Below are 23,661 nucleotides of genomic sequence, written 5' to 3'. Positions count from 1 at the left end.
CTCTACATTTCTGTTCAAACTGAAAATGTATCTTCTCCAGAAAAATCTCCTCTTCATGCCCCTGTGTGGTTTAATTTAATCTTCCAAACCCATATCTAATCTAAAGGCACAAATCACTTTCCAAGACTCAGTAAATTCAATGGGTGTGTTAGGCTGCCTCAAACGGTTAGCTAATGAATTGGGTCATGGACTTAGCAATGTTTGAGAGAAATTGTAAATGATGCCTGTTTTTATTGGAGTGAAGTAACATTTAAGCATAGGTAATACATATGATAAACTTGCAACACTAGCAAACTGAAAAACACATGGGACCCGTGCGTGTGCCAATTCAAATATAACTTTATTAAATGCACCTGATTTTAAGCTACCTTTTAGTATTCCGTTTAGCAGTTTAATGAGAACCAGTTATAACATACTTGGGGTTTTTTTCTGCGTTCAGAATTCAGAAAGCTACACAGCTAACATGCATATCCATTCAGGCAGACAGAATCAGAAAAATACAATGAAGGCCTTTACTGTAAGTAAATATAGGACATCAATGTGACCTTCTAAACCAGCACATCCCTTACACAATCTGCAGAGAACATCTAAAGCAGAAGCTATCAGAAGAAGTGTTTCCTTGAGACCTTTTAGCAAAAAGACTGCATCATGAATTAAAGAGCTCAAGCTGTTGACTACAAGGACTCCGGCATTACCAGAGAATGGTACCGAGCAGTGTCCATTCTTGCACAAACATCTGCAGCCATTGAAATGGCCACTTGCTCCTGAAGGCAGAGCAGCAGTCTATTATGGACATGTTGCAGAGTTCTCTTTCAGCTGCTGCTTGCCTGAAGTGCCAGGTGCAAAAGATGTGCTGTAAAAGAGAAGAGGGTAATGGTCACATCGATTACCAACTGATAATTGCTCACTCACTATTTCCCTGGTGTTCAGCCGACTGGCTGTTTCAGCAATTATTTTCCTGTTCTTTATTTCTATTAATGGCATGCCCAATATTGGGGACTGTTTCCCTCTTTTGTAGCTCTAAGCTGCTATTGAAATCCTGGAAGTGTAATGTATAGCATTAGCTCTAGTGTGTCTGATTAATGTAATCACAAGCTTAGCTCTGGAAGGAATCCACCCTGTAGTTTACATTAGCTGTTAGATGACCTAAAATTCTCCTCTCTCCCCCATCCATGTGCAAAGTACTGGTTACATGTTTTTACTTTTCTTTTTGTTTATTCTTACAATTTTGCTAAGTCTGGTGAAAGAGCTGACTGCCTGCCATTTTCCACATTCTCAGTAACCTTATAGTTCTGAGTTCTGTTTTCAGATGCACAGGGATGATGAGGGTCACAGAGCACCATACGTCTTTGTTAACTTAGCTGCTGCATCTGTGGCTGCTGATCTGCTAATTTATATAGGTTAGAATACAACGGTTCAGAAAGATAGTCACAAAAGACTGCAAACATCTCTTTTTTATCTTTTTTCCCTTTTTTTTCCTTTTTTTTCTTTTTTTTTTTTTTTTTTTTTATTGACAATACTTTATCTTTTTTTTCCAGCTGAGATATTGTGGGGAGTGACATCCTTTATATGAAGTAATCAAACCACTGTGTTTTAAAGATATGAAAATTAAAGCCTTTCAATTTCTTCACTCATTATTTATTTTCTCAAGTAAGAAATCTTGGCTTGCATAAGGATTTCAAGATCAAATGCAAGTTGACTATATTTTATTCAGACCCCAGAAATGTAGATTCTGGATTGAGTTTTGTTTTGTGGAGTTTATGTTACAGACAATTAAATTCCATGGCAGCATATACCAGATAGTAAAAGAGGGTGAAAGAAACAAAACCTGCATTTCCTTTTCTCTGAGAAGAAGAAAGCGAACTATTTGAAGAGGCCAATTATGGAAGCTGAGATCAATATAGCATTAAAAATCAGTTAGGATGAAATGCCAGACAATCACAGATTATCATATGAATTAGATCTTTGCTTGCAGGAACAATTATGACAGCACCTGTTAGAAGCTTACTGTTGTTATTTCAGTATAGCAGATCTCCTCTTATCAGTGAACAAAAACCTCAATAATATTGACTTTTTTTTTTTAATTCTGGCAGGTTCTCTACCTGGTAAAGACAGGTAGATATCAGATATCAGGGAGATATCTTTAACAAGTAACAGATAAAGTGTCCACTAAAATCTGGGAATTTGCAGGTGGGGAGCTGTAGATGAAAGTGATCAAAGTATTTTTAATAGAATTCTCTAGAATATGAGGCTTCTTAGAGTGATCCACAAAGCTGGTGATAGTCATTAGCCCAGAGCAGTTTTCTTGATAGTTGCTTTGAGCGACAGCAGCTACACACTACCATGCAAAGTTTTGAGATAAGGATTAGATTAATCCAGTGAATTATGATAGTACACAAACACAACAGTCTACCACACAACAGTCTAAGAAATAAAAGGCAGGTGTTCTGGGTTTATTGTTTGTGCTGCTGGAAGTGAGAATGTAGGAACCCAGGAATACACAGAATGTATGCTCTAGCCTCCATTGCTGTCAGTGTATGCTAATTCTTTTATTTATAACCTCAGAACACCAATGCTAGAAAATCTGGGGATAACTAATTGTCTAATTCTGTGTTTCAGTGTAATGTAGTCACAAACAAAATTTGCTGCACTTGTTATTTTTCATGAGCATTATTAAATCTACTTTGGCTGTATCAGAATAAAGTATGAGAGACCATCACAAGCAAAGTAAAAGCAGATCCCTTTTCCACTACAAGCCACATCAAATACCTGCTGGCTCTGTGGGCAGGCATCTCCCTGCCTTGCTGGGACATTGCTTGCTGTGGCTGAGACGCTGCTACTCACTCCATCCATTTTGAAATGTTGCTTTCTGATGGCAGCTCCTCACAAGCCTGGGAGAAACCAGTTGTCCTTCCACATTCTTTCCATATGCCGCTGTACAGAAATCCCCATGTGCACTTGCCTGTGAGGAGGAGAGTGTGTACAGAAAATAAGTATAAATCCTGTCGTGGTTTTTGCACCTAAATTCAGGGCAGGGCACACAGTCCTTACCTTGGAGCTGCCAGCAGGAGCCTGCGCTGCGGAGCTGGGCTGCATGGCAATGCCACGGCCCGGCTGGCGCTTTGTGCAAGTGCCCTAATTGGGAATGCCAGGTCTCATCCATCCAGCAAAGCGTGCTGAAAGCACAGCAGCCTGCCCAGGCTCAGCACTGTCCTACCCCATTCCTGGCTCAGAATTGAACTGTAACTACATCCAGACAGTTTAGGGGACTGCTTGTGGTAAGTACTGTATGTGGCAGTATGTGGGAAGAGTTTTAAACTCCTGTCATACTTTCAGTGAATGTACAGGATGTTGTTCTGTGTTCTCTCTCTTCCTAAACTTTTAACCTCATCCTACCTCTACCCATGCTCAAAATGACAGCCATGAAAAGGGGGGTGGGGGAATGCTTTCCATTCCTTTCTCTGATTAAATATGAAAATATACAAATATGAGTAAGCTGTCCATAGGCCTTGGTACTGCTTTCACTCCCCCTGAGTGACTCCATCCTCCCAATCAAAGTGGTGGTTCCCAAGAGTAAAAGGGATATTACTTCAAGGTAAGGTACTTTATTGCAGGACAGATGCCAAAAGAAAGCAAGAAAGCACTTAAACACTTTTAATGGTCAATAGTTTTACTGATGCTCTCAACTTTGAGTTCATATATGGGGTATTATGAGCTAAGTCATCCAAATGTATGTATTCACATTTAAAAAAAAGCAAATATCTTAGGGAGTATAACCCTTTAATGTTACTGGAGAAGGTTATTCACTTTCCAGTTCATTTATTGCTGGTTTGTGGATACTAAAAATGAAAAGTTAAAAATAGTTCTTAACTTTGCCAGCAAGATCAACATCAATGCATATCTGTCAGTGCTACCCACTTAGCCTGTGGTCCCTCTGCATTACTTGACAGAGGGTCAGAGCCATTCTGACAGCTCCACAATGGGAGAAAGATGTGGTGACAGGCAGTGCTGAAGAGCCAAACATGTGAACAGGATCTCCAAATATCCAAAGGCCTTGAAAACCAGAACTCTGAGCTGCAGAAAGACAGTAAATTTGTCTAATGTAGGAAAGGCAATCTTGCATGAAATGAGTCCTTTAGAGAGAATCAGAAGATACCTGGAGATACTGGGGTGCCTAAACATTTATGAATCCTATTTATGGACTGCCAAGCTGTCTGAAAAGCACTAAATCACTTTGCAGCCAACTATTGAACTTTAACCCATCATATTTTATAGGGAGTTGTTAAGAAGAGGTAATTTTACACTTCTCTAACAAATCCCATTGCAAAAGATTTCTAAATTAATTTTTCTCCCTTTGGGGCTTTCTCACAGGTATCTCTAAGTGTCTGTGGCCAAATGAGATGCATTTTAGCTGGAATAAAATTATTTCATTTAGTTCACTACTTTTTTTTCCCCCCAAAGTACCTTGTAGTTCTTAAAGAAAATAACAAAAAGGACAATCATTCTTATTTCATAATTTGCAAAAGCATGGGTAATTCTGGTTTAGGCTTGGAATACACTAATAGATGCTGTGTAATCTGGTATCTACATTTTTGCCATCTGTATTTGTGCAGTTAAATATATAATTAGGAATTTAGGTGACACAGACTTAGATTTTCTGGCTTAACACAGATGTGATTAATCACCTAAATTGACTGTGCACTGACTTTCTAAATGATATACAACAATGACGAGGGTCATCCTGAATTTTCAGAGCTAAAAATGGGAAGTGATGGGAAGCTCATCACATCCCTTGTCATGCCTTCACATGCCTTCTCATGCCTATGGCTCTGTTAGCTGCCTGTGGTACTGGCAGCTGAAAGAAAAGCAGCTAGAAAGGTGCCAAGGCATGTTGAGGAAACTTGGAAGCAAAGGGTGACATAATTGCTCTCAAGTGTGCACTTAAAAATCTATGGTGTTTTATCTAGATACTATTGTTAGTCCATGGAGACGCTGTGAAATATGAAACACCCTAGAGGAAACACTGAAAAAAAATGTTGCTGCTTCCTGGGCACTCAGACGGTGTCTTGAGTTAGCAGCTTCTTGTTGAAACTGAGACATTGTAATGGTTAAAGAATTGGGGCAGAAGGTGTGTAAAATCCAGGGGGGACACAATTCCATCTTCACTGCTGCTTCTGATGGTGACAGACCTGAAGGAATTGGAGTTAGGCACATTTCTTAACGCTACCAATAAGGAAGGCCCTGCTTCCCTTTCACAAATCTCCTTCCTTGCCTCCTGTCTGCCACATTCTCCCACCGCTTCAATTTGGCAGCATTTTGGATGAGACAGCTCAGTTTCCCAGGCTGACAAGAAAGACAGCAAAAACATGGGTGCTTCTCTCCTGGTTTTGATGAGTTAAATCTCTCAGATAACAGACTCTGCCACGAGGCAAGTGTGGGAGGAAGGTGAGAGACCAAGATGTAAAGAGGCAGAGGGTCAGAGCAAAGGGAGCAGAGCAGAAGAGAACATTTGGGAAGTGATGCCAGCTTAGCACTTGAAACTACAGCAGGAATGTGTGCTGGAGGCAGGGAAGGTCCACCACATGATGCTCTGCCCAGCTTCAGTGGCCTGAAAAAAGAGCCTCTTGGGAAATCTGCCACTGTGTTGGGAATATATACTTTAATTATAACATTTCTTTTTCCCAAAAAAGATGAGTAATTTGGATCTGGGACAAAGAAAAAGGAAATTTTGGCTTATGCTGCAAACAGGATATGGGTGTTTATTTGAGTGAGGGATATTTCTGTTTTAAAGAGCTGTATGATGTGTTGCTTCATGCTATGCTATGGACTAAGGAAGCCATTCCTAAACTCATTTGGAAGAGACCATATCCTCCTTTTCACCTCTGACTTAAAGATGGTCTCTGGGAGAGGCTTCAAGGGAAAACTTATGAACTGCATGTAGAAAAATGACAGTGTCCAGCTGATCCTCCACAAGTGTGATGCAGATGTTTCAAATCACACGTATGTTCCACTAATGCATATTGGATAAGTGCAAAGTCACGGATTGAGGGATTGACATCCTTATTGCCAAGTCAACGAATCTCAAAAATACATGTTGGTATTTCAGTTGCTACTAAAAATGCTTTACTTGTCTTCTTATATCATCAGTGATATACAAAGTAATTGTGTGGTAGTTCTTGCTAGGCCCTATATTTAGCTGTTAACAAGTCTTACATGCAGAGGTAAAATACTGTGATATCCTGAGTTAAATTTGACAGCTTCAGGTAAATTAGCCTAAAGATTCTTCTCCACAGATCTAGTGGGTGGAAAATCTGACTAACTTCAACATAGTCTCCACAGAAAACTTGCTGAGTTTGCTTTCCCTACAGAGATATTCAGAGAGCAATAGATTTGTGCTAAACAACTCTCAGCTCCTGACATTCAATTACTGACCATGTTGCAAGCAGGGGTCTGTACCTATATTAGAGCTGGAGTTTTTCTTCTGTACTGTAATGGTGAAGTGCTTCTTGCAGCACTCAAATGGACCAGGTCCTGATGTCTCACTGCTGCAGTATCAGTGCTCAACATCACTACCTCAACCTCTGCATCACTACTGCTCAACCTCTTAGCAGCAATTTTAAACTTATTTGGTATTCTGCAGCAGCCACCAGCTATAGTGTGTGTGTAGCCTCTGGAGGGCCTGTTTAGAGTCCTGCTTCCACTGTCCTAGCAGCTTTTCCTGGAGGTATTTGCACTGCACTAGTATCCAAAGCAAGGGAACATCCTCAACATTTATCTGGATGCCTCTCAGATGGCATAGTGTTGGGAAACCTGAGTGACACTTCAGTGTTTCTGTGACCTCTCAGCCCTAAATGTGGGTGAGGGTCTGGTGCAGACACAGACGTGAGACATTGTCTCTTACTCTCTGCGACAGACAATAAACACAATTTAAAGCTTTAGGAAAGCATTAGGAGTGCCCTGAACCTTTTCCCTTTACCCAGATTTTGCCTTTCTGGTTTAGCCAAAGAAAACTATTTGGAGGTAGAAGAAAAGAGGAGTCTGAGTAGATGTTACTGAGATCATGACTGATTCAACAAAGAAAAGAACAAGATACATTTATTTACATTTATGGTGGTTGAACACCATTTATAGGATTGTAAGTTGCATCACCAATATATGAAAAAACCCACAGCTAAGATGAAGCTTTGAGGTCAGAGACAAGAGAAACTTCTACACCACTGTTCCTGTGGGGTGAGGGTGTTGCCATGGGAGGTGGTCCTAGCAAAAACTTCCCAGTTCTTCAGCAGCCTCACCCCAGTCAGCTGCTCCCTGTCAGCAGGGGCTGGCACTGCTGTTTGCCCACTCCTCACTCCAGCCATGGACCTGTAAAGCAGAAACTGTCATGGGTTTCAGGGTCATAAATTTGGTGCATTAAGGTAAGCAGAATTGCATAATTAAGTCTTGGTACACCTTAAGGAATCTATGCATTCTAGTGGGTACTTGCCAAGACACAAAAATTCAGCAGCAAGAAAGGGTTAGACTTCAGAACTTCACAGACATCTCTGTCTCCAGGCCTCATTTGAAAGTGAGTAGGGCTCCAGTGTTCTGTTCAAGCACATGTCCATCAGCCAAACTACCAGAAGCAGAGAAGTCAGCATTTGCAAAAAATATGCCTGACTTGTCTGGGACATGGGATTCACATGCTCTTCTGTAAGTTCAAAACTATTTGGAATGTCCAGCTTCTTTCTGTGAGAAATGTTTTCTGACAAGAACATTGCTGACCCATCCATCAGCAGCCAGCAACACTTTGAGTGGCTCCTGTTATGGTATATAGAATAGCTAATGACACTCCTGTCTGCAGTGATCTTTTATTGAGCAGCAAGATCCTGGGAAGAGTAAAATAATTCCTCTGAACATAGAACCTAATTCACTTTGAAATTAAATCAAAAACCTGAAAGGAATGTGCTGACTAACCTGTATGAATGCTCTGCCTAGGATGGATGGCTACTTGGTCTAATAATACTTCATTAACCGTATGGTAGCAAAACTAACTATTGCTGGATTACTTAAAGTTTAAAGGGTCCAGTATTTCCCAGACACTTTTTTTTCCTCTGAGCACAGATCCTCACTAATTAAGGAAGTCCAGCTTTATAGGGGGAGCAATACCAAAAAAGCACCAATAAAATTTTTAAAGCTCTCTAAAACATTTTAATACCTTATTTCATGTGGCATATACAGAGTTATGATGGTTCATAAGGTATAAAATTTTTTATTAGTGGTCCATTGGGGAGACTGCATAACTCAATCACTCCTTTGCAACTCATTTAATGCACATCACCACAGCATTTGACTAGCATACTTAGCACAAATTGAAGTCAGTAAAATATTTGACTCAGCAGCCCATTACATACTTACACAAAGAGAGAGTTAACTGGAAACTAATTTAGGGAATTAGTGGTTGGTTACAAAACACAGCATAAACAGACCAACTTTTCTCCAGATAAGGCTACATTTTTCCCAAAAACTTGTAGGTCTTGCAGTGTTTTTCCCAAAGAATGTGTGGTATAAAAATTGTAAAATCAAGTGTCTTGTGCTTTAACATCTTCTTATGAAACAAATGGTAAAACTGATATGGGAGGTATAGGATTCTTTTTCTCCCTCTTCCTTCATCTCCTTCTCCCTTTCCCAATGTGTAGAGAGATTCACTGCAAATAAGACAAGCAGGACTATAGGTTTATCCTTGTAAAAGCCTCCATCCTTCCTTCCATGCTTGGCAACATCTGACGACACAAGCAGGCTGTAAGAGCTCAGTCAGCCTGTCCCCAAAGTGAACAGGAATGGTGACACCATGCATAGTGCAGGCACTTTTTAGGTGACCATTGCCCTTGATTTCCCTACAGCAGTAGCTAGCTGAGCATCACAGATGGCGCCTATATGTGTCCAAAAGAGAATAGGGACTGGTCATCCTCTGTTATTTTATATGTCACCAGCATCAGGAGATTAATTGTGTTTTCAGCTGAGAATTTCCTTTGAATTACAAAAATCTTGGTTAAAACCCTCCTGTTTATTGTGGAGCAAACACAGATGGCCATAGTATACCATTTTCTTGTCTTATGATATGGGATACTGACTCTTTATAAAGAACTTGAGGCTTGTTGTGTGCAGCAGTAGAAAAGAGGAGGAAAAAAAGCTCTCAGCAGGAGCAGATTAAAGACCTACTCACACAAGTGCTTGAGAGGCAAAGATTTTAATTTAGATCTTCAGACATTTAAGAGTAAAGACCGTTTGATTCTTCTGTTAAGGTGACAAGAATTATTTCAATCTGTTCCTACTAATATTAGCTTGTACTTACTGTATTTATAGAAGGTACACTTTTCAAGGCTACATGTGGCCAAGAAATGAAAATTTCCTTGGTTTACATTAGAACAAACAAATGATCTCCTGGAATTGTTTTCATGGAAATGTGAGAAAAGCCTGCTGGTTACATCATTTACCTGAAATCTACTACACCAGCTTAAAAATTGCCATGCTGTGCAACTTGAAATAGGGATAAAATGCAATAGACCAGAGAAATGTAATGACCGTTGGGTCTAAAAAACCAATTTTGCTTTGGCTTCAATGTTTAATTATTTAGACAAAACAATATTCCCAATAAGAAACCAAACTTGGCAACAAGGAATAGAAATGTTTTGTTCCTTTAAATCCTTTTGAAAATCTACAACTGGCTGAGAGGAACTGCAAAAAATTCCAGTGCACTTAATAAGTTCCATCCACATACAGCTCTGACATGTCAGCTGGGTCGATTGTGTACCTTCCCAGAGCTGCAAGGGAGGTGCAGATCTCCCCTGACATCACTTGATATTTACTAGACTTGAAAAAAGATTGTGCATTAATTTAACACATTGTCTGCCACAATCCAGAAGAAGGAGGAGGAGACAACCTAACTAATACAGAAAGCTACAGATATTGAATGAGGTAGGAATAAGCATGCAAAAGAGACAAGGTAAGTGAAAGAGGCTGGTAAGAGTCAAAGGAAACTGGGATAGCTTAGAACTAGAAAAGTGGTTTTTAAAGTGCAATAACTGTGAACTTCCCATTGATGACTAAGAAATAAATAACTATAGTAGATTTATATTCTCCATCCCTTAGTAGCTGCTCTACAAACAGCATGGTATCCTACTAAATTTTATTTAAGAGGTAAATCCAGGTCTGCTATAGAGTTTTTCTGGGGAGCATCAAGGTCTTGTCAGTTTTTCAAAATTCCTTTTATTTTTTTTTTAATATGTGTATAAAACCAGATAGATTGTGCCAAAACTGTTGAAACCACATAAAATCTCAGGCAAATTACTTCAACCAGAATTATAATAATCTGGGAAAGTTCAAAACACTCTTCAGAATTCTCCCCAACTATATTCTTAAACTTGTATGAGACCCATGCCTTATTAAATGACACTTTAATTTGAGAACTTCTAAGTGTCTTGAATATTTGATCATTGAATCTAAATGTTCTTTTAAATTCTTTTAACTTCCTCCTTAAAAAAACATCAAAGTAAAACCCATATTTCAAAGAGCTAGTCCTCTATCAGCAGCTAATAGCTCAGTTCTACTGTATATACACAGGTAAAATCCTCATGGAAGCCAATGCCTAAGTTCAGAGACTTCTTTTTCACTGAATGCCTTAAAAGAAATATGGAATTTCTGTCCCAGAAAATATATGGCTCAAATTAAATTTTTACAGCAGTTAGATTCAAGACTACAGCCCAGGTGGGATACACAACGGGTGGGTACATCAAAGACACATAGTCTGGTAAGCTTAAGAAAACCAGGGTAGATATAGAAGAAAACTAGTGGCAAAGAAGGAAGTCAGGGTGTCATCACAGCAATTTAAAAGCAGAGCAGAGATGGCCCTGGACTTAGAGTTCCAGAAAACTTCTCATTTTCTGCAGGAAGCAGCTACATGTAGGATATGCTCTGCTTTGGGCTGGCACCGTATGGAAATTCCCACTGAAAGGCAACTGCAACTCCAGCATGGAAAGAGTTTCCATTTGCTTAGCACAGATCAAGAAGGAACCTCATCCTATGGCCAGCTTTCAGCCCTGATGATTGACAGGTAACTAAAGGTACCAAGAGGTGCCTGGAAAGGGGCAAAATAAATTTGCATGCCATCTTTTATATTTACTAGATAGTGACACACACATATATATATGTATATATATATAATACAAATACTCATCTAATTGTTCATATACAATATATAATACATATCTTTATTTTTTTGAAACTTGTGCTTATTGTATTACTTTTCCTGAATTATTCCATTTGGAAACATAGCTTTCATAAAGACCACACCTTACTTTAAGTTTTTTAATGATCAAGTTATCAAGTTAAAGGACTACTTGGGAAGGCAGTAAACACTTGCAGGAAGATGGATTAATCAGTAGCATAATTGCAAATCACCTTGTGCTCTACAGTACCGAACTCTGAAATTTTTGCATGTTAGCAACAATATCAGCTGTGAATTAGTACAACAGGGGCTTCTAAAGTCACTTTATTAGTTTGTGATATGTTTGTCTTTGTGGCTAGTGTCTGTTTGCTTGCTAAAGTTAACTGTGGACTGAAGCTCGTGCTGGACAACAAAGAACTACCACAATTTTTCCCTCTGAGAAAGGATACAAGTCCTAGCCCACTCCATGCAGTTTCCTGAGTTTGAGCACGTTTTCAGACATGGAAATGGCTGTCCTTGCCATATTAAGACATTGATCTGAATATCCCTGGAGGAGCAAGGAAAAGCTTAAACACTGAAATGAGGCTTGAGGCTGAACATTTTTGTCTCATTCATGTATCTGCTGGTGGTGTCTGTGTGTGGTACAAGGGAGGTTTAATGAATACTGCAAGTCAGAGACTGGATTTGAATCTAGGATTCACAGAGAAATATTTGTATACTTTCAGTATGAGCTTACTGTTGCATCAGAAGTTGCAGATTAACATTATTCACTGGTGGCAAAAGATATTTGCCTCTGTATAAGAAAACATATGTATCTAGTATCTTGCTTGAAAGTTCAAAGAACTGAACTCTCTGTACAGGTCTCATGTCACTTTTGTGCCTGCTATGATGCTTCTGGATGCTCCATTTTATCCTCAACCCTCACTGCTCATACTGACTTAAAACATTCCTAGGAAAACTCTTCTTCAGATGCCAGCGACCTCTGGCTTTAAGATAAAATAAAAATAAAAATAAAAATAAAAATAAAAATAAAAATAAAAATAAAAATAAAAATAAATAAAAATAAAAATAAAGTAAAATAAAAGAAAATGAAATGAAATGAAATGAAATGAAATGAAATGAAATGAAATGAAATAAAATAAAACAAAATAGAGATTTCCCACAACCTCTTAAATTACTGCAATTTAAAGTGATCAAAAAATCCCATGTGTCACATTTTCCCCATCTTCCTCTGATCTGAACTCTATGGTCTTAGATGTCATTTCCAACTGTAATGATTCTGTGATTCTGTGAATGCAATAAAAACCCAAGAATAAAGCAAAATCAACTGACTAATACAAGTCAAAGAGGCCACTTGTATTCTTCATGGCATGTGGAGATGGTATTTTCGTGGTAGTGAGTTTCAATAGAGCATTACGCCAGCTCAGAAAACACGAACACCTTGCTGTTCCAGCTCCAGCCTCTAGTACTGCTCCCAGTTCTGCTGGGGAGCTGAGGATCTTTCTTCCTGGTGGCCTCCTGATTCAAAGTTGGCCAGCCCCCTCTCAGTTGCAATGAGGTAAACATATAGACTTCTTTAAGTTTGTCCTTTCAAGCTGTTTTCTCTGACCCTTGACATACTTTTTCAATTTTTCTATGTATAAATGTTCATTTTAAAAAGGACTTCCACTTAACTGAATTTTACAATAATTAGTAATAATTATGGGTGTTTTAAACTCAGTGGTTTTGAGGTTTTTTCAATCTCGGCGTACTCAATTTGTGAGGATAAAAGGGACCTGGAACTTATGGAAACACAGGTTTCTCCTTATGAAAGGTCTAAGTTATTTACATACAGCATCACTGAAATGCTATTACCTCTCATACTGAAAACAGCAATCAAAAAGTCAAATCAACAATGAAAGACTGAGGAAGAAACCAGAGTTTTGGATATATATATATGAAGGCAAAGAGTAGCTCCTATTAAAAAGTTCCATTGTACATTTTATATTCACTGAGACAAAATCTTTTTTTTTAAGCCTGCGTCTGAATGACCCAAACACAGTAATCACGGACGTGTGTAATTTTTTTCCCCTCCTTCTGCTCAATCCTAAATTTAAATCATAATACTGAACTTGTGACGTCACTCTCAATCATTTCCACATGGCTTCACTTGTAGGATCAAAAAGAAGGTGAAGCTCTCTTGTGTCAGCAAGAAAAGCTGATTTGGGGGATGGAAGATAATGCAGTGAAATTTCTAGTAATGACAAGAAGACTTCAAAGAAGCTTGCAGGTAGGTAAAGTATTATTCCTTTTCAGTAAATAGTTGCTCTGCCTCAAATTTACCACATTGATAGAGGCTCAGTTTTAAAAAGGGGCCCTGCTCCTAAGGAGATCCTGAGTCTTCAGATGATCCAGTTCCTTTAGAAAATTTTTCATTGTTTTAAAATCATCAGGCTTATTCCAGGAAATAAACCTCAGTGGAAACAGGATAAGATAATGGCATGGTGGGTAGGTCAGCTTCATATTTCCATTTTCTCTGGTACGTTAGTTTTCTAAAGGTGGCATTTTGGTTCTGATCAAATGGAAGGGCAAAGGTTACCGAATGTGCTGTGGCTGCTGGAAAAGAGAACCAGTACAATGGTGGGGAAAGGCAGGCCACCAGCATTAAGCACAGAGAGATGTGGGAAACTGACAAGAAGGAAGAGGATGTAAGTTTCTGAGAAACCAGGAAATGAGCTCTGTGTTCAAGCATTTCTATTTATGGTATAAGAATTGTAAATATCACAGAACATATTTGATACTGAAAGGAGGAAGAATGTGTCAGGTCTTTTAGCTTTAAGCCCTTGTCCTTTGCATGGGCTGCTTTTGTTCAAGGAAGTGACAATGAAAAAGGACGGATTTGGGGAAAAAAAAGGCTTCTGCTGCAGCAATTCCCAAACTATTTTTCCTGTGCCCCTCTCCCAAGTGAGTTCTACCATTCATGACCTTTCTCTCCCCTTTCCTCCCCAATTCATTCAGCATCCAGCATTCAGGATTACAGCCACTCATCTCAGTTTGCAGCCCTGACAGTATCTCTCATACCGCCCCTTCTTTCCCAGAAAGCGGGTGAGTCCTAGTTTGGGAACTGCTGTTTCCACTGGATTTCAGTTCCTGGCAACCTAGCTGTAAAATACTTTGTCCAAAAGGGAGCTATTCCCCAGAGACTGTGATGCTAATTCTGTGTGTAGTTCTGGTGTGATTTCAGAGTAATCTCCTGGCTGCACACCAGTGTTGTCCTGCTGGGCTTGTCCCTAATGTGTAAAATGAGTACCTCCACAATGCATTTATTAAGTATAGCACCTCACAGCCTTTGAGGTTAGCTGCACGGTTTGGTTAGCAAAGTGTCTCTGTGCTCATTTCTGGAGCCCAAAAATGTTCTCCCTCTTCCACCAACAGCCTTTATTAATTTTGATACTTTAAGTTTCATTAGTTCTATGCTTTAAAGGCAAAACCAAGCGTTACAGGGCAGGAGGATGGGACACACCACTGCTCATTTTGAAAATGTAAAGGCAGAAAGGCTGTGACTCTTCTATGCCAGGGCTAACTCTCATTCCCACTCTGCATTTACACTCACCAGAGCCACTGCCTTGTTTACCTGAGTGAGTGGCTGCTCAATTCCTGGAAGCCATTTACTTATCACTTACAAGATGGAGACAACAGCAGTGCTCAGCACTATCTGTTTATCTACCCAAATATGGATTTTAAAGGATCATTACAGTCATTTGACTTTGAAACCTCTCAGCCCCAGAATACCAGGTAAATAAAACCAATAGACAGTTTGGTAGAGCTCCTGCTATTTTGTTTAAAGGTTTCAAAGACACTCAATCACCTTATCTCTAAAACAGTGTATCCTTCTCCCACTGTTTGTTTATTTTTTCAAAGATAAAGCATTGCATCTGAAATCCAGGAAGCAATAGTGAGATGCTTTGGGGAGAGTGTGGGAGTGAAGGGAAATTATTAGAAGTCGTGACCTCAGTGACAACATTAGATGTGAGGTGCTTGCCTGGCCCATGCTCATGAACCCTGAGGGGGACACACCAGCATGTCAGGCACCCATTCTTCACACCACTCTACTTCTGACACCTATTTAGCTTCCTTGCCATGCACCAAAGTTATGAGAAATTGCTAATGTCATCATGGCCCTTGTTATCTGGGGTACCCTGCATGCCTCCTCTTTGTGACAGTAGGAGAATTAGGTTTATGTAGGGAGATAGACATATTATTTTACCTGAAACTCAAGTCACTGGGGATAAGTCTATCATAAACAAACTATGTTGCTGCACCAACCCTATGCACTCGAGAGGTTTTTCTGCCTGTCTTTCCCACAGTAGCTTTGCTGTGAGGGGTATCACTGCACTCACCCCACGCTGGCTGCTGCGGTGTGCCAGGGCAGCCATCTCTGCCTGCCAGAGGATGCAAAGCAGCTCCACAGGGACTGTAGGGAGCACTTCCATCCCAGCTCCTGTCAGGACAGCACTTGTACCTGTGTGAGATGTAGGTGATTGCTAAAGTTGTTTCCAAGACTTCTTGTTATATAGAAAAAGACAGTGACAGAACTGCGTGGAAATACAATCTGATGTAAAACCACAATGCTTTTTTACTTTTCAGAAAGGTTTTGTAATGTGTTTGAATCGGCCACCTGGCTATCTTTGGCTGTGACTGCTAATCCTTCAGTATCCTTGAAGGTGTCCTTGATACTTTAAATTAGCTGATATTTTTAGAATATTTCAATTTTTATTATCAGTTATGTAATGGACATATCACAGAATATTTTTATGTCAGTGGGATTAAAATGCTTAATCCCCTCAGAGAAATTTGCAATGACAGAAGCCATGGATAAAAATCAGCTCTAAGTTTAAGAAGAGCAAGAAGTCAAGTAACTTGCAACAAGTTTTCCAGAAGGTTTGTTCAGTCTCCTAAAAGGTTGGGACAGATTTTTTGCAGAGATAGACTCAATAAATGTACTACATGGATACAGGGGGTGTCTTCTGCATTTATAAAACTGGGGTGCCCCAGAAGTGGGGCCCCAGGCCAACACAGAGTCTCTAAGCAGCTGAAGAGACTGTGACAGCAAGGCAGTGGTGTGCCCTGGCACAGAGCAGGGGACAGTTGAGAAACCAAATCTCTGTGTTTAGCAAGAATCAGAGTGGTCCAGATCTCACCCTATGGACAAGAGGTGAGACTTAATTTGGGATGGGAGGCACTCTCTGCAGTGACTCTTGCTTTGCCAAAATGATTCAAATTCATCTCCAATGAAAGAGTCTTCAGAAAATGTGGTTCGTGAATGGCCTTTCCCAGGAGGTCTGCAATGTCATTCTGCTTGTGGAAATAAAGAACCTCAGAAAATACAATCCTTGCATAACAGAAAATGATGTGACCTAATTAACATGTCGTGTTCATAAAGGAGTACTTTCTGTCAGTCAGCATATCAACTTTTTCTATATTTTTCAATATATGCCTGACTTTGAAACAATCAATATGCAGAGGAACTTACATGTGTTCATATCTTGATCTAACAGCTGTTAAGCTGCACTAGTTAAATGCTTCTGGTTTTGCTAGGTGAGGTTGAAATGTCAGCCCCTTTCTCAAACGCATCACTGATGCCACTTCTTAAAACACCTTCCAGGGAATTTCCATTATATATGGAAACAAATATATTTAAGATTACTAATATTCAAAATATAAAATGGTGTTCCCTTATTTTTGCTTTTTTTTTTACTCTCTAGAAACTGAGATTTCAAAATCACAAAGGGTTTTCAAGGATATGTGAGTGAGATTTCTCCTTGGAAAGGTACAGATAGCTGTTTTCAAATCCAAGGGGCCCACGAAGAGTGTCTGGGCTTCTGGAATGAATTGCTGAGTTGTACATACAGGTGCTAAGTGTGATTACGTCAAAGTGTAAGTGCAGGAAATGAGATCACCCAAAGGTACCACAGGCACTGCAATATTAAGAACTGGGTACTGCAACTGTATTTATCTCCAGGTTTCAAATCCCCCCTGTTAAATCCACTCATTAACTATTTTGTTAAAAGCTGTGAAGGAGACCAGGCTGGGGTAGAGGGATACAAAGAATTTGGAGTGAGTTTTCAATTAAAATCCACAATCTGTTCTGTTTCTGATAATCTCTAAATTCTTTTGAAGAAATGATCATTATAACTCTGTCTAATCTGTTTTCAAAACAGACTCTGAAATAGCCATTGTGTCCGCACCTTCTGTTTTTATAACTTATGTGCTTTGATATTGTAATTGATGCAAGTGGGTGCAATTAAATCTTTATTTGGAAACTTGCACCAAAGCAAGTCATTCAGTAAAAAAAAAAAAAAAAGCCACCAATGTGCTTTGACTCTAGATTCTCACACATATTTGCACTTACAATCAAAGCTTTTGTTCTGTTAAACTAACAAGGGCTGTTTAGCATAAGAAAGAGTTAACACAGGCTGCCTTACATTGTGCTAATTTTGGGAATAACAGTTGAATAGAAAAAAAAATTGCAGGAAACTATGCTGTCCCAATAAAAATGACCAATTTTTATTTTAATAAGTTATTCACCACAAGTGGAGAGGTTTTAAAAAAGCCTCATAATATGCCAATGATTTCTGTCACTCTGTGATAAAATACTACTCTTGTTTTTCCTAAGATCACAAGAGATCAGATCAGATCTCTAGCTCAACATTGCTTCTAAACTAGGCAGTGAATTCCACCAATTTCATGTGGGGGGGGATTTCACATCAGCACAAGACAGGCAGGGATTGAGATCTGCAATCAGATTTTTTTTTGGTGTATCTTTATTTATTAGTTCTGTGACACAGTTATTGATCAGCCATCACATTGCTACTTATATTTCAGGCACTGCTGTCTTAAAACTTAGCTGTGGATTGGTTTGTGTGAAAGGAATTTTTGTAAAAGGGTAAGCATGATTTATTTCAGTGAAATGATCTGTCTACTTGGTCCCACTGCAGGGAGAGGCTGTAAAAGCACGGGGCTTAGTCAGGCTGTCAGCTGCTTCTGGAAAAACTACAGGTTAAAAGCCTTCTTCTATTGCTCAGGGACTCTCAACTAATAGGAAAAATCTTAAATGTAATAAAGCATGGTGTGTATATGTACATGTATATATTTACATATATATAAAATATAGCTTCTTTTTCTTCTGAGAAAGTTCAGGTAGACCACTTTACCACCTATGAAGCAAAGTCATGAAAGCACACAGTTGGTATAATCAGGTTTAAAAACCCTTACAAGTGGGTTTAAAAACCTCTGTATTCATTTATCTGGAAAATACCATCTTGGCTTTCTTGAGAACCAAAGATGTCCTCAAAAGGGCACTCTTTGGCAGAATACACCTCCAGCAAAAGCAAAGGTTATTTATGGAGTTCCTGTGTCAGGCTATCTCTCTGACAGGAAAGGTCAGATTCCTTGTGTCTCAAACAAGCATGGCAGAGACTCTAACCTCAGTCAAAGTCTATCATTATAAGGAAATCAAGCTCAGCTCCACTGTAACTTTTTTATTGTTGATGAGACTGGTTTAAATAGCATCTGGGCTAAAACCTAAAAATAATGCATGCTATCTGAAGACTGCCTCTTGAGATAATTCAGCATCTCAGGGACAGGTCTCATATCCTGTAGCAGGACAACTGCTCATCAGTAGAACACTTTCTGTCCCTAGTGCCATCCTAGAGTAGGTGGCCATAGTAAAGTTTCTCCAGTTTGACTCATCTTGAGTTTGTGTGAGTTCTAAAATTTAATTTTAAGATCACCTTGATACTACTTAAGATGAGATTGGCTCTGAAGGAAGATGAATTTTATTTTTTCTCTCCTTTGGCTCAATGGTTCTGTGCCTTCTTTTGTGTCAGCACCAACATTTTCATAGCTTTGTGGTCTGATTAAACCTGAGTAAAATTTAGCCACTGAAAAAACCACCAAAGTGAGGGGCTAATGTTTACACAAAGGACTCAGCAAGAACAAGAACCGTGTGAGCAGAGCGAGGGAAAGGGATGGATTGTTCCTTCCAGAGGTTTTTGCTGGATGTGAACCTGTCCTTGGAAGCTGTACCACCTGCAGTTGGGGTATAGCTCCTAGCCACCTCTGTGGAGCCAATTGTTGGACTGTACATCAAACAACAGCCCTTACTACAGTTCTTTTGCAAATTCTGATTTTCCAGTGACTCCCTGATAGCATCCAGTTTGAAGAAAATGTTAGAAAGGCCTTGGATTTATTAAAATGCAGATTAAGAACAAGTTTCGAAACTAGTTGCAAAATGGCATTTCTGTCCTTTTTTTAGAACTATGTGTACAGCCTTGGGAAGAGAATGAGCCAACTATAAAAAATATTCTGAATCCCTTAGGATAGTACAGAAGAATGAAGAGGTCTGCCTTTTACATTAGTCTCACCAACCACGTTCTACCTTCCTACTCATCGATACCAGAATGAAGAAGAAAAATATTTATCCCTCCCTTCAACCGAATATGGAATTCAAATAAAAACAAAGTAAACCAGCCAGGCAAATAGCACAACTTCCTGCTCCAGTCCCTCTAAAATTCAGCTTTACTGACATAAGCTTGGAAAAGATTCAGTGCCCTAAATTACCACTGAGAGTAAATAATAATTACATTTGCCATGACAGGAGATTTTGGGTAAGTGTCAGCCTAAGGACAGCAGATGAGACTATCTGTTGGGAGTTTTCCTTTGCTGCTGTAATTTTCATGCATAGTTGTCCATGCTTAGTTTTGCATGGACAGGGAAAGATAAAGGAGGCCTGAAGGGGTACTCAGGCCAATGGTGGCATCAGAAGCAGAAAGTGCTTTTCCAGCTAGAATTCCATTCTGTCTTTTTCAGTCCTGACTCTTTCCTCTCCCCTGTGTCTCTTGCCCTTTAGAGCTCACAGTCTGGGAATTGCCATGGGACCGTCTAAGAGAGGGAATGTGGCTGGTGTGCTAAAGGGCAGTGGAGGAGAGTGGTGGGTACTGAGAGAGAAAAGGGGAAGCCATGAGGATGAAGAACAAGATCCTCCCGTGCCACAGTTGAAGAGAAAGTACAGAGAGGACCAGACGAGCAAAAGGGTCAGGAATCTCTCTTCTGTCTCACAGCCTTTCAGAAATGCCATGTCCAGCAGGCTCTGCAGTCCAATGCTGATTTTTTTTTTCAAATTCCAACTTTTGTGAAAAACTTGTTGAGGTGGATCAAGGATGGATGTTCCCCTAGGACCTTTTCCTAGCCCCTCCAAACTTTTTCTCTGGAGGTCTTTCAACTCCTGCCAATCAACTTGAATGCCCTCAGCCTCTTTTGCTTTCTGAAATTTGACTAATACCTTCTTGTTCTACAAAGTACCATGCCTTTTTCCTTCCTTCCTCCCCTAAATCCTTCTGCAATTGGTACAATATTGAATTTTGCCTATCCTTTCGAGAACAGAATTACAACTAGTCAATACAGTTGAATAACTTGCTGTTCATTGGGACCCTTAGATGTTACCACTTACTCTGCCCAAACTAGCTCTGCCTGGAAAGAAATGAGAACTCTCTTTCCATTAGCATTGGACACCCTCAGCAACACCAATACAGGACCCACACCTGCTACAAGGATTTTTATACATCTTGAATGATTGTTCTGACCTGCAAAGTAATCATAATGTCTTCCAGCAACTCACCACCCCACATTAACTCTTCTCTCTTGGCCTTTCTCAATATTACATTTCAGTTTTCACTCTGTCCTCACTTTTTCAGTTTTCTCTACAATTAATTTTTTTTCTTTTCTCTTTTTTTCCCTTTTTTCTTTTTCTGACACAGGATATGAAGCATAGATGTTTTCAGGAGGTGAATTAGAGGTTTTGGCAGTAGAGGGAGGAACTTATGGGATTTTGGCACCTACAAAAAAATGGCAAGTGGCTTGGGCTGGTAGAATAGGCATGGTGACTTCTTTTTCCTCTTTTTTTTTTTTTCTTAGAGTAGCTACATTTGAATTGTTATCTATAGGTCTTGTTTCTAAATATACTGGTTTATTATGGTTTTATTTTGCTTTCAATCTATGATATCTCTAATTTAGGTCCAGTAAGAAGAGTTTAGATATAGAATTGTACACACATGTAAATATATGTTTTACATACATATCTATTTAATTATATTAATCAACATTACTTATACATGCCTACACATACTTTTGTGGCATTTAAGTCACTCCCATGGGGAGGAGAAGATAATAGCTACGCCCAAGACAACTCTAAGAAAACTTGACTCCAGAAAGTGTATTCTCCATTCAATGAATACTGCTTTATCACTCTTTTGGTGACATAAAACTCCATTATGATTTTAGTACATGCTTACTTTAGGCATTATGACTATGTCATGATTTATGAATCAAGAGGGCCTTGAATGAGTCTGCCAGCTATTACAGCTGCATTACCCTACTTGTTTATTTGTATGTCCTTACATGAGAAGCCAGTTTCTTTGAGGTCAACTGTCTTAGCAGGTGTAACTCTAAAGTTAATTATATGTGAGGCAAGCTAGGCGTCTTTTGGCCTCTTTTCTCAGTGAGAACAGAAGAAGTGAGACTGAAAGGTCCCTGCTACTATACAAAGATTTCTGTACACAGAGGTATAGCTGGTCCTGCAATGAGTCTCCTCTTTCTGCTCCCAAACATTCTCATCATGGTGGCTGAGATCACAAAAGGGTTAAATGAAATGTTTTCCTAAATTGTTATGGGATTTGCAGATACTTTGTTGTTATAAAAATAAAAGGGCTACAGGGGCTGTTGCTTCCTTGGGTCTCTAGGAAAAAAATGAATCTGTATGTTAAACTATGTGTATTCCCACGCTCTGTCCAGAGCAACATCATGAACATAGTTGTTTTTTTAGGCAAGTGGTACCTTGATTATGTGCAATATTAGAAGCATACTCAAAGGGAGAAGAGTAATATTAAACCTTCATAATTAAAGTTTTCCTGATTTTGGTGAGTTTAATGTGAAGTCATCAAAATCCTTCATTCTTTGCTATTGCAATTTTTTCAGGCTGAAAATTTTGAGCAGGAGCAAAGATGATAATTATGTAAGAGGGAGGGACTCTAAGACGACCACTGGTCATCACTTTACTAATAATTAACATTAAAAGCTATGAGATATTCTGGCTTCTAAATTTTTGGCATTTTTTCAATTTTTGTTAAGTATTGGATGGTTTACCTCGAAATTTTTCAGTAATGAAATTGAACTCTGTCCAAAAATGTGAAGTCAGCACAAGTTCTGAGAGCACGTTGCTCTCTGAGTTCTCACACTTTTAAAGCCTGATAGACTCCGTGTACTCCCTCTCCTTGGTGTGTTCCCTACTGCTGAGAATGGGATCACCTACCTTGTGCAGACTGGTTAAATCTGTTGATTTTCCTGCCTATATTTGCCCCTATTTTCCAGCTGTCTGGTGTGTTGAGCTCTTCCCAGACTCAGTGATCACTTGTTTACTGTGCTGGAGTTGAAACTCTTGGCCAGCTGGCAGCTGAGAAGGGAAGAACCACAGCTTCTTGGTGCATTAAATCGTCATACTAGGCTCTAGCTTGGAAAAACTTTTGCTGGCTTTATTTTCTTTTTCCCTAAGAATGACATGACAAATATACTGGGTTTTCATTTGTTGGGTTTTTTTGGTCTTCTTTATTTAATTCTGGTATACTGAAAAAAAAGAAAAAAAAAAGGGTTTAGTTATGACAAATTTAATCATCTCTTCTGCTAGGGTAAGGCATGTGCCTTTTTATTGCAGTGTATTTATTGTTTGGTAGTGAATTACTATGCAACCACTAATGAGGGAGTTACCTTAGAAGAAATGGTAACCAAAAAGAATCCATATTTTGAGAGGGGGTGTAAGTGAAGAAACACAAACTTGGGACTGACAATTATCTCAACCATTAATCTTCTTCTGGAGGCAAGTGATAGTGATGACAACAATCTGACAAATTTTAAAGCCCTGTGATGAATTGAGTCAATTATGATCTTTTGTCTGTCTCACCTGCACTCTATCCTCTGTTCTGGTTACCCCTCAGGGGAACTATTTTTAGTATTGCAAACCTAAGACAAATCGTAGCTGGGTATAACTTCCATACCATCTGATTCCGTTGCAGGGAAGATGGAGCAGAGCTGAAGAGCTTCCTTAAAAAATTGAAGAAGTCTAGACTCTTCCATTCCACAAGAGCTATGCACAGGCAGGTAATCCTTATTCTGGAACTGTGCCCTTAATGCATTTCTAAAGCTGTCATTTTGTAGCTAGCACATGCATGGTTTGATACTAATAGAGTACATGTATAAGCCCATGCACATTTCCCCAGAAAATAAGGAGATTGTTCTGGGATACCTGGATTAACATCTACACTTCTAGGATACAGAATTCTGCATTTTTGTGTATGCTGGATGTAACTGTTTATATTCCTTGATATTTTTTGTACAATAACCCTATTGTGTTTTTACACAGAATAATA

General features: G+C 39.2%; 1 protein-coding gene across 5 annotated transcripts in view; it reads left to right on the top strand.

Moving 5' to 3' along the window:
- Window positions 1-23,661, top strand: part of SULF1 (sulfatase 1) — a 184,488-nt gene that overhangs the window by 33,663 nt on the left and 127,164 nt on the right. For 2 of the 5 annotated variants that reach the window (XM_014257499.2, XM_088060686.1), the window contains exons 2-3: window positions 13,359-13,472; window positions 23,308-23,392. The gene's annotated coding sequence lies outside the window, so the exon portion shown is untranslated. Of the gene's footprint in view, window positions 1-11,039; window positions 11,090-13,358; window positions 13,473-23,307; window positions 23,393-23,661 lie in introns of those variants that run through there. The other 3 variants (XM_088060688.1, XM_088060696.1, XM_088060702.1) reach the window with 3 other exon arrangements.

Source organism: Pseudopodoces humilis, chromosome 1 (genome assembly GCF_049639895.1).
Source record: "Pseudopodoces humilis isolate 2021_Gansu_Grassland_sample_001 chromosome 1, ASM4963989v1, whole genome shotgun sequence".
Lineage (NCBI taxonomy): Eukaryota > Metazoa > Chordata > Aves > Passeriformes > Paridae > Pseudopodoces > Pseudopodoces humilis.
The sequence above is the reverse complement of the archived record's forward strand: the minus strand, read 5'-3'. Positions and strand labels throughout refer to the sequence as shown.